Source organism: Leptonychotes weddellii, chromosome 2 (assembly GCF_054177405.1).
Source record: "Leptonychotes weddellii isolate Sample4059 chromosome 2, ASM5417740v2, whole genome shotgun sequence".
In the NCBI taxonomy this organism is placed as follows: domain Eukaryota; kingdom Metazoa; phylum Chordata; class Mammalia; order Carnivora; family Phocidae; genus Leptonychotes; species Leptonychotes weddellii.
Genome location: NC_138370.1, coordinates 148,156,320 through 148,166,999, shown reverse-complemented (window position 1 = coordinate 148,166,999; position 10,680 = coordinate 148,156,320). Strand labels below are relative to the sequence as shown.

At 43.7% G+C, this 10,680-nt stretch overlaps 1 long non-coding RNA gene across 1 annotated transcript in view; it reads right to left on the bottom strand.

Moving 5' to 3' along the window:
• Positions 1-243: 243 nt before the first annotated feature.
• The window catches only part of LOC145720286 (uncharacterized), a 61,888-nt gene continuing 51,451 nt past the window's right edge, over positions 244-10,680 (bottom strand). The window contains exon 3 of the long non-coding RNA XR_014143206.1: positions 244-10,125. This is a non-coding gene — a long non-coding RNA (uncharacterized LOC145720286). The remainder of the gene's footprint in view (positions 10,126-10,680) is intronic.

The window sequence follows — 10,680 nt, the reverse complement described above, 5'->3', positions numbered from 1 at the left end:
GACGCTCAGGCAAGGTGACCCATCAGGGCAGGAACCAGCGAAACAGACACAGGAATACTTGGTGGTCAAGGTCAGGGAGGCAGAATTGGAATCATCATGGTGTTCAACCGTGGCCATGGGTGACACTGCCCAGGGACATTATGTTTGTAAAGAGAAACGCTGTTTTTTGTTTTTTGCTGGTTTTTTTTTTTTTTTTAAGCCAGGAACTACTTTGATCAATGAGATCATGTGTTTCTTAAGAAACTCTGAATTTCATTTATCTTACATTTCACATGAGGAAACTAACTCCACTCATTCTTTTTAGCCATCAAAGCCATGTGTGACTATACCTCAGTTTCCCCATCTGTAAATATGGGTGATAATGGTACTTCCCTTAGAGGGAGGATTTCTTGAGCAATAAATGTTAGCTATTATGAAAGCCTAAATAAGCTTTAAAGAACAAATGGATAATTAATGCCTGGGCAATTAAGAACAGTGCTCCCTCTCAGTAAATATGAGCCAGGTTAAAACAACAACTACACCACAGAGTAAAAACTTAGATAATTGCCTTGGAAAGGAGCTGTCTCTGATTCCCTTGGCGTCCCCAGAACTCTCACACAACCTCTTAGACAAGCCTGAATATTTGTGCATCTCCATTACTTTAAATTTATAAAAACACTTTGTCTCAGGTAAACATTTTTCAAAGATTAAAGAGTCAAGGGGATGTGGGACCTGCAAAAGGAGACTGACTGCAAAGGGGTGTGAGAGAACTTTCTAGAGAGATGGACATTTCTTTATCTTAATTGGGGCAGTGGATCCACGGCTGTATGTGTTCCACATATCACTAAAAATGCATGCATTTTATTATATGTACATTATATTTCAGTAAAGACAGAGGGCTGGAAACCCGGGAAAAGGGGGCATTTAAGGGGAAACAGATCCCTAGTCCAAAGAGGAGAAAATAGATTTGTGTGAAAGAACTTGCCTTCAATCTTTTAATTTCCAAAAACATCGTCTCTTTGAACGGACAAAGGTGGCTAGTAATGTAAAAAGAGCTTCCTTATGCAAGAAACATGTTGAACAATTCAGAAGTCTTCCCCCTCGCTATGCCCTGTCTGAAGAGCAGCACTTTTTACCCCCAGATTCACTGCACAAGCTGCCCTCTTGTGGCTTTGACATATATCTCAGCACAAACTGGACAGTTACTAACTTAGGTAGCAAATCCCAGCCTGCCACAGATATTTCTCAAGGGAACTGAGGGTGGGCATGAGGCCGCTTCCACCATAAGAGTGTCCACGGGGCATCACGGGCCTGCATCACAGCTGAGTGTTAAATACCTAAGAAAACAAGGTTACCACAAAATACATACGGTTTGAGGCTGCCAAGTTCAAAAGACCGTTTGTCGCAGTTAAAATTGTTGCTTAACTTTAACATACTCTAGTATGCACTTTCACTTTTGCAACACAGAATCCGTGTACCAGAAGCCAAAACAAGATGGGTGTCAAGAAAACAGAACTGAAAATTTCAGTTCCACCACCTTTGTACAATATTCCCGACGTATCTTTGTACAATGAAAGAAAACCATGGCCGCCGCCAAGTCACCCTACCCAAACACGGGCTTCTATTAACATGGGCATGCAGGGAATCTAGATGTGTTAGAAAACATTAAAGCATCTGTTTCAAAGAAAGAAGGGAGGGAAGCAAGAAGCAGACAAGAAGGAAAGAAAGAAGGAAGGAAAGGAGGACTGAAGAGCCTAACTTTTCAAAAGTTGCACTGAAAAAGATAAAAGATGGGGCACCTGGGTGGCTCCGTCAGCTAAGGGTCTGACTCTTGATTTCAGCTCAGGTCATGATCTCAGGGTTGGGAGATCGAGCCCTGCATCGGGCTCCGCGCTGAGAGTGGAGTCTGCTTAAGATTCTCTCTCCCTCTCCCTCTGCCCCTCCTCCCCCACTTTCTCTCTCTCAAAAAAATAAAAATAATAAAAGATAGTACAAGAATTAACTCAAAAATGGCAACATTTCCCCTTTAGAAAGCAATCCATCTTCATACAAGACCTTTTGTAAAAGGAATTTAGAGAGAAAAGATACAAACATAGATGCTATTATCTCAATTGTTAAAATTTGCGTCCACATACAGTAGTAGTATCAGGTTGGACCAAATGAACTTACACCAGGGTTACACGAACCCCTGATAAATGACTGCTGAATCCATATTCTAGTACAGCAATCTTTTTTTTTTTAATCCCATCATGTCACTTCCCTTCTCAAAACCTTCCAATGGCTTCTCCTTACACTTGGAATAAAATCCAAAGTCCTTCCCAGGGTTCCCCTCCAGGAGCCTGCATGGCTCTATTTCCCTTCTGCCCCTTTCCCACTCCCTTTCTCCCTCTAGGCACACCACCAGCCTCCTGGCTGTTCCTTCAACTTGCCAATTCTTCCTCACCTCTCTGCCTCAGCACTCATAGTCACCCCCGCCTGGAATTTCCTTTCCCAGACTTTCCTGTCTGGCTTTCTCTCTGACTAGATTCAGGTATCTGCTCTAATATCACCTCCTCCAAGAAGTCCTCCTTGACCACTCTTTGAAAACATCCCTCCAATCACCAACCCTGCACTCTCTCTTCTTTTTCTATCTTTATTTTTCTTCTTTGCACTTATAATTATCTGAAATTACATTATGTATTCATTTTTATCACTTTTTATTATCTCTGTGCCCTAATGAAATATAAGCTCCACAAAAGGGGCTTTCTCTCCTAAAACAGAGTCTAAAACTAGTCAATACTCATTATTTGAGAAATGAAACATCCCTGCTTGCAAAGATAATAAACCCGAATGAAACATGCTCCAACACAACAAATCCTTCTTAAGGTCTACCTGAATATGAAGCCTCTCTTATTGCAACAAAAGTCCCTAGCCTTTACTTGAATCCCAGAGTGGTGGACAGTGGTTGACCAGCAAGCCAGTTCAGTAATTCTTTAGGACCACAGACTTTTGAAGGTAAAATGGGGCTTTAAAAAAACTTACAACCTACTCCAGCCTTTTTTTTTTTTTAACATCTTATTTTTAGGTAATCTCTAAGCCCAATGTGGGGCTCGAACTTACAACCCCAAGATCAAGAGTCACACAAGCTACCAACTGAGCCAACCAGGTGCCCCTCCGGCCTTTGTTCTGAAGGTAAGGACATAGGCTCAGAGAGTTTGGCTGGTTTCTCCAGGCTCACACAGAAACAGTGAACATCAGCCAACACCTCATTAAAGCACGCACAGCGCCTGCCACGTTCACTTCTATAATCTCAGGCCCCAGCACAGTGCCTGGCACATGGAATACGCTCAGCAGGCGTGTGCTTGCGTAACCAACTGCCCTCAGTCCTGCCATCAGTGCTCATTCAACAGAACTATACTTCCTCTCGTGACTGTCTCAACTCCAATTTCCTGCCCGAGAACCATTTCCAGTTATATGGGTCACGTGTCATGATTTCCTGTCCCCTCTCCTTTTACAATGCAGTTTGACAACGTACCAAGCACAACAGTATATCTGGGGGATGGTTTGATTCTAACAGAATTCAAATAGCCCAGCATGGAAAATACCTAGGAAAAAGTAGGGATAGGCAAAGCAATCATTAAAAAAAAAAAAAAGGACAAAGAGCGGGCAGTGTATGTGGCCGCAGGTGCCATGACTGAAGTGCAAGGCAGGGGTCCTGTCTGCTTGCCATCTGTCTTCCTGCGGCACCTAGCACTGTGCCTCGCACACAGTCAAGGCCCATTGGTTGGGAGGGAGAAGAGAAGAAAATGACATGTAGGTCGAATTTCTACTCAGTCTACAATGGCTTTATAATCACAGTAAGTGGGCTTTATAGTAACAGGCCACACCTGCTGGGTGCCTGTGGTCTCAGCACTTCACGTACGTCTTTCCACTGAATCCTCCCGACATACACGTCACCTGTTAAGGGAGACACTACAGCTCTGAAAACCAAGTATGTTTTAGAAGTCATCTAGCAGCCAAATCTAGACTCTCTGGACTCGAACCAAGACTCTAAAGACTACCTTTCTTCCAATATGTCTGAGTATCCACAGGCTTTGCTGGAGAAACAGTGATGTGTTTGATGATAGGATGTTGCCCCAGACCCGGCTAGTAGCATTAAGCAGAGTACCTGCAACATATTATCTTTCTAAAATCTGAAATATTCCAGATTCCAAAAACACATCTGACCCGGCAGGCTGTCAGGCGACAATGTCTCAGACTTACACTCTCGCAGAGAAGTGAGCTGTCCGCGGCCACATAGGTAGGCAGCAGCAACGCCGGGACTCCAACCCAGGCAGTCTAATTCTGCAGGTCCTGCTCGAGGCCACATATTATCCTGTCTCTAATCGGTGATGTCAGTGTGAGCTGAAAAGTAATTATTACCTCAACTATTTCCTGATATAGCTCCAGGAAACAGGGTTCGGCAAGGCAAAGGGCCGGGGTGAACTTGTGATGTCACGCATGACGTCCGAACTGGACTAGCGAAGACTCCAGCTAATGAGAGCTCAGGGACGGTCACCTGAGCACAGTGGACTTCTCAGGAAGTCATGGTCACATTGAGGAAGAAAGCATTCAAAGCTTTTGGCGATCAAAAGTTTCACCTCTCTGAAAGCCTCCCCAGGAGCTTCTGGGAAACATTGAGGCAGACCTGCTAAGGATCTGGGGTGATTTTCCGACATTCTTTTGTAAAATTACTCTATGAAGTGGGATGGGAGAGCTGTGGGTGAGGTGTGAGCAGGAGAATGTGTAAGTGGGAAAGGTGTGTGTGTTTGTGCATGCATGGAAGCATATGCTCATTACAAATGGACTTTTTCCTAATGTCCAGAATGCAAAACAAGTATAAACTGTGTTTTAGCTTTTATCTCTATCCTCCAAACTAATTATTTATGGAAATAAAAGGATGCTACTTAATGTGGGCCAGCAATAGTCTTACTTCAACAAGTACTTGGGGTAAACGCTATTCTTGGGGTAAACTCCATTCTTGCCACTGCCTACTTGGGGTAAACTCAGTTCAAATACTTCTTCCTCAGGGGAGCCTTTTCTAACACGCCAAACTGATTGTTCCCCTCTCCCCCCATTCTCTCTTACTTCTTGATGTAAGCTTTCTCTCCTAGGGCTCATCATGATCTGCAATTAAATACTAATTTATTTACATAAATTAGTAAATAAACCCATAAATTAGTAAATTAGTAAACCCATAAATGGGTTTATTTATTCACTGTCTGGCTGTCTCTGACCAGAATGTAAGCTCCATGAGGGCAGGACCCTTCCCCGTTCACTTACTTCTTTTTTTTTTTTAAAGACTTATTTATTTGAGAGACAGAGAAAGAGAGTGCGCGCAAGCTCACGCACAGTGGAGGAGGGGCAGAGAGAGAACCCCTCAAGCAGACTCCCACTGAGGACAGAGCCTGGCTTGGGGCTCGATCCCGAAACCTGAGCAGAGACCAAGAGTCAGACGCTCAACAGACTGGGCCACCCAGGCGCCCCCGTTTGCTCACTTCTGTACCCCTAGCACGTAGCACAGCACCTGACACACCCTAGTAGGTCAAGGTGTATTTGTTGAATGAATGAATGAGTCTAGAAGAGTCTAGAATTTCACAACAGAAAACCAGGAGTTGGCCAGCACTTCACCCTCAGACACAAACAAGACCTTCCGTCACCTGTGAATTGCGAATGCCTTACTGCCCGGAAAATTCTATCTGGCAGTTCATCATATACCGCCCTGTGGCGGTGTTTTTCCTATGGTTTTGAGTTGTTGCCTCACTTTATTATTCTTATTTAACTTTCAACCTGTTTAAAAGGTTAAACTGAAGCCCCAAAGTGCAGGAGAGTGTCAAGTGAGAAAATCTGAAGTGAACATTGAAAATTTTATCTAAAAAAAAAAAATTTTTTTTAATGTGTCAAGAGTGCCCAGGAAGACTGAGTCATTTAAATATATAAAATATAGGTTCTAACTCTGCTCATGCAAGCGACCAATACAAGAGCAGAGAAACTCTTAATTCAGCAAAGTTCTTTCTGGTTTCATGAAATATCCTCTCTGCCATCGTTCAGGTCCCACCCAAATCAGGAAAACTCTTGGTGGCACAAAAGCAGGATTTCTCTTGTTTTGCTAAGTCAGGCCCTTTATTACTGGGTAGAAAGAACACTTGGTCCTGATTTCTCAATTCCTCATTCCTGCTAGCAACACAAAATATGCCCTAGCTCCAATTTTCAAGCACACCAAACCACAAATGAAATAGATCTCAGTGTTTCTTCAGTCTATATACAGATGACCCTCAAACAACGTGGGAGTTAGAGAGTTAGAGATGTTGACCCCCTACAAGGCCAACAATCCACGTATAACTTTTGACTCCCCCCAAACTTAACTACTAACAGCCTACTGTTGAACTGAAACTCACCGATAACACACAATTAACACATATTTTGTAGGTTATGTATATTACATTCCTATAATCAAGTAAGCTAGAGAAAAGAAATTTACAGTACTGTACTGTTATGGGAAAAAATTAACGTATAAGTGGACCCATGCAGTTCAAACCCGTTTGTTCAAGGGCCAACTGTATTTCAAGCAGTTTTTTTTTTTTTTTAAGATTTTATTTATTTACTTGACAGAAAGAGACACAGCGAGAGAGGGAACACAAGGAACACAAGCAGGGAGAGTGGGGGAGGGAGAAAGCAGGCTTCCCGCGGAGCAGGGAGCCCGATGATGGGGCTCGATCCCAGCACCCTGGGATCATGACCCGGGCCGAAGGCAGACGCTTAACCGACTGAGCCACCCAGGTGCCCCTACTTCAAGCAATTTTTAATGTTTACTTTCTTTCTGGTCACATTTATGATAGATGTTAGATGGATTAGCAAGTAGGTCTGTGAATCATTCACCCATAGCCAGGCACTCAACTTTGGCAGTACCCTGTTCTCATTTTCTACCCCGGCTCTCACAGAGGCACAACAGTTAAAAACCAGACCAGTCAGCTGAAACGATGTTGTCAAAACACAACCCAACCACTGAGAATTTTCAGAGTTGCCAGGAATTTCCTAACATGGCCAGAGTCGCTGACAGTGAAAGGTTTCACCCACATCACCTGCAGAATCTGAATCCCCTCCACGAAAAGTGCAGAAAATCCCTAAAATGCATGAAGCGCTCACTCAGGTCAGACTTTAAAGTGAAAGGGCATGGAAATTCTGTCCTGTGGCTGTCTCTGTTTTCCCAGGGCACAGGTGTCCCAGAGGCGTGAGATTTCACGTGGCCCCAAGCTCTCTTCCCACCCTCATTTGACCAACAGAGCTCAAAGCGTACTTGCTGGGTTGAATTTTTACAACTAATCGGAGCTCATGATATGACCAATTCCTCAGATGGAATGACACATGCCCTGGGTCTCCTGGGTCTCCTGGCTCCCAGTGTAGTCTCGGAGTGGCCCCGGCAATCCCTCCCCCACCTCGCCCATCTCAAGTTTGAATATATTTTGTGCCTTGTAATGATCTATGTCCTCTTTGCTGACCACCATAACAAATCAAAAGTTGATGCCGTTCCCTTTCCTTTCATCACTTGCCATATTTTTTTTTTTTTAAGATTTTATTTATTTGACAGAAAGAGACACAGCGAGAGAGGGAACACAAGCAGGGGGAGTGGGAGAGGGAGAAGCAGGCTTCCTGTGGAGCAGGGAGCCCGATGCGGGGCTCAATCCCAGGACTCTGGGATCATGACCGGAGCCAAAGGCAGACGCTTAACGACTGAGCCACCCAGGCGCCCCTCACTTGCCATATTTTTAACACTGGCTATTTGCTGGACACTACATTAAGTTTGGGGCGCCTGGCTGGCTCAGTCAATAGAGCGAGTCTCTTGATCTCGGAGTTGTAGGTTTGAACCCCATGTTGGGTGTAGCGATTAGTTAAAAAAAATAAAAATCTTAAAAAAAAAAGCAGACCGCGTGTCTGGTTTTAATCCTCCCAACAACCAGGTGAGGTGAGAACTGTGAAGCCCACTTTCAGTGAAGGAAACAGAGGGGTTTTTGTTTGGTTGGTTTTTGTTTTTTTGTTTTTACCAGTCTGAGGATTTAATTAACCAGGAAAGGCTCAGAGAGATTCTCTTGTTTAAAAAAGTCTCCTCAGAGGTAGGCTGAGACTTAAAGCTTGGTCTTTTCTGGCATTATTCCACTGTCTTACAATGAGAGATCCTCCCACTAGGAGACCAGAAATCTCTGCCATTCATCCATCGGGTCAGTAACGTTTATTAGTGGTCTACAATGCATGGTGCACTCAATAGCTTGAAACCCCTTTCTCCCATTCTACAATACACCAAATTTTACATTTTAGCATCTCTCAACTAGCCAGTGTATCTATTTTCTCACTTTAAAAGCTATTATTAAATCAATTTTATGTCTTACAATCTACCGTCAGATTACAATGAAGGGAACAAGCCCCCTGAGAGACAATCTTCAAAACCCGCTAGATTTAAAGATATGCAAAGTCAACTAGAAGGAGACCACTTGGTCTGCCTGGCTCCATGTTTGTAAGATTCATATAATTAAAGAAAAACTGTGACTACCAGAGGGAGGGGTGGTTCCCCGTTGGAAGCCCAGAAAAAGCTGGACAGATAAAAGTTGCTCCAGTGGAGCACAGATCAAGAGAGGAACTTTTTTGTTTGTTTTTTAAAGATTTTATTTATTTATTTATTAGACAGTGAGAGAGAGCACAAGCAGGGCGAGGGGAGAGGGAGAAGCATGCTCCCCGCTGAGCAGGGAGCCCGATGCGGGGCTCGATCCCAGGACCCTGGGATCATGACCTGAGCCGAAGGCAGATGCTTAATGACTGAGCCACCCAGGTGCCCCAAGAGAGGAACTTCTAAAGTCACTGGACTTCAGAAGCTTCCCAGTTCCAAAGGTAACATGAGCCTACTGTGAAACAGTGTGAGGCTGCCCCAGGTCAGGGAGGTGGGTGCCATAAAATTTGAGATCCCTCTCCTCCAGCTCTAATTCCACGTCACCCAGCGGTCTCCTGAGCATGGTTTGCCTCTCCCTGTATGCCTCAGGTTGAGAGAGAACAGACTCATTTCCCAAAAGTAACCTTATTTTCAATTGATAACATATTGATGGAGGGCCTGTTACAAGCCATCACTGTGTTAGATGTTCAGCCACATCTTCTGCCCCAGGGTCTTATATGGGGAGAACTTCTTATCCCCATGGCACCCCTCACAGAGCCCTCTTCTGAAAGGTTGGGGACCACTGCACTAGTTTCTCAAGCTTGCCCATCACCTGGAGAGCTTGTCCAAACCAGATTCCTGGGCCTTGCTTTGGACCTTCTGCATCAGCACCACCAAAGGAAGGGTCTGGACATCTCTCATTTTAAACAGTGTTCCAGCAATTCTACTCATTGGACAAGTTTGTTGACCCAGTTCTCCGGCAATTCATTTAGCCTATTGTGTAAGAGGCAATGTATTCAATGTGATACACTGGGGATTCAGAGTTTTTTTAAAAATCTTGATAAATAATAGTACAAGAGCTTTTATTATAACCAAGGCCCCTTTTTCTTCATTCCTTTGCCCCAAATCCTACCAAGTGTAGTCCCAGAAGCTTACATCCTGTCCCAATGAAATCCCACATGGCATAACATTCAGAAGATCAGCTAATAGTAATATTCTGAATGCTAACAAATGCTTAGACCATTGCTTTGAGCAAATGAGCTCTTAATATTTTTTTCAACAGCCAGGCATGGCCCTTTCCAGGCCAAAGCCTATAAAGTTTTTATGTGCACAATACAGCGCTCCTTACAATATATTGGATAACATATACACAGACATATAACTTGTCCACAAAATAACTCCTTTCTACTTATGACTACTCCCTAGAAACTAAAACTGGTTTCACAGATATATTTTCTCCATGTGGAATAGTTTTGGCTCAATATATAGGACTGCTCAGAAGCAATATTATTCTTAGACAAGGCAACATTGTTGAAGAATTCATTGCAAGGAGTAAGAATCGTATTTGGTGCATGTGAAGATCCAAATGCCATATTCCAAAGAAGGTGAAGTTCAACAATAAGGCAGCATAAGCAGGCAGTTTTAAATTATCCAGAGTGAATGGGTCCATGTGTTATATTAGACTGGTGTTCTTTAGCCCTTCCTTGTTTCTAAAAAAAAAAGATTTATTTATTTATTATTTTAGCGCGCGCGCACACAAGAGAAAAACAGAGAGAGAGAGAGCACGCCAGCAGCAGGGAGGGGCAGAGGGAGAGGGAGAGAGAATTCTCAAGCAGACTCCCCGCTGAGCACGGAGCCCCATGTGGGGCTCGATCCTAGGACTGTGAGATCATGACCTGAGGTGAAATCAAGAGTGCGACTCTCGACCAAATGAGCCACCCAGGAGCCCCCTCTTTAGCCCTTCCTAAAAATCAAAAGTTCATTTTTATGTGGTTGCTGACCTCTGAGCTGTTCACCACCCAATGAGGCTGACTCTAAATCCTTTTGCTTCATAACTAGCATTTAAACAATGAACACTCTGATGATCTGCAGAGTTTTCCTTTTTTTCTTTTCTCTAAAGATTAAATGACTATAACAGCTACAAAATGCTCTCCAAACTTTGCGCTTGCTGTAATTAACCTGTAGGATCTCCAGAGGCCAAATTCTTAGAATCATGCCATTTTAAACCAGTGAAATACCCCAGCTATCTACTAGTTGATCCAGAT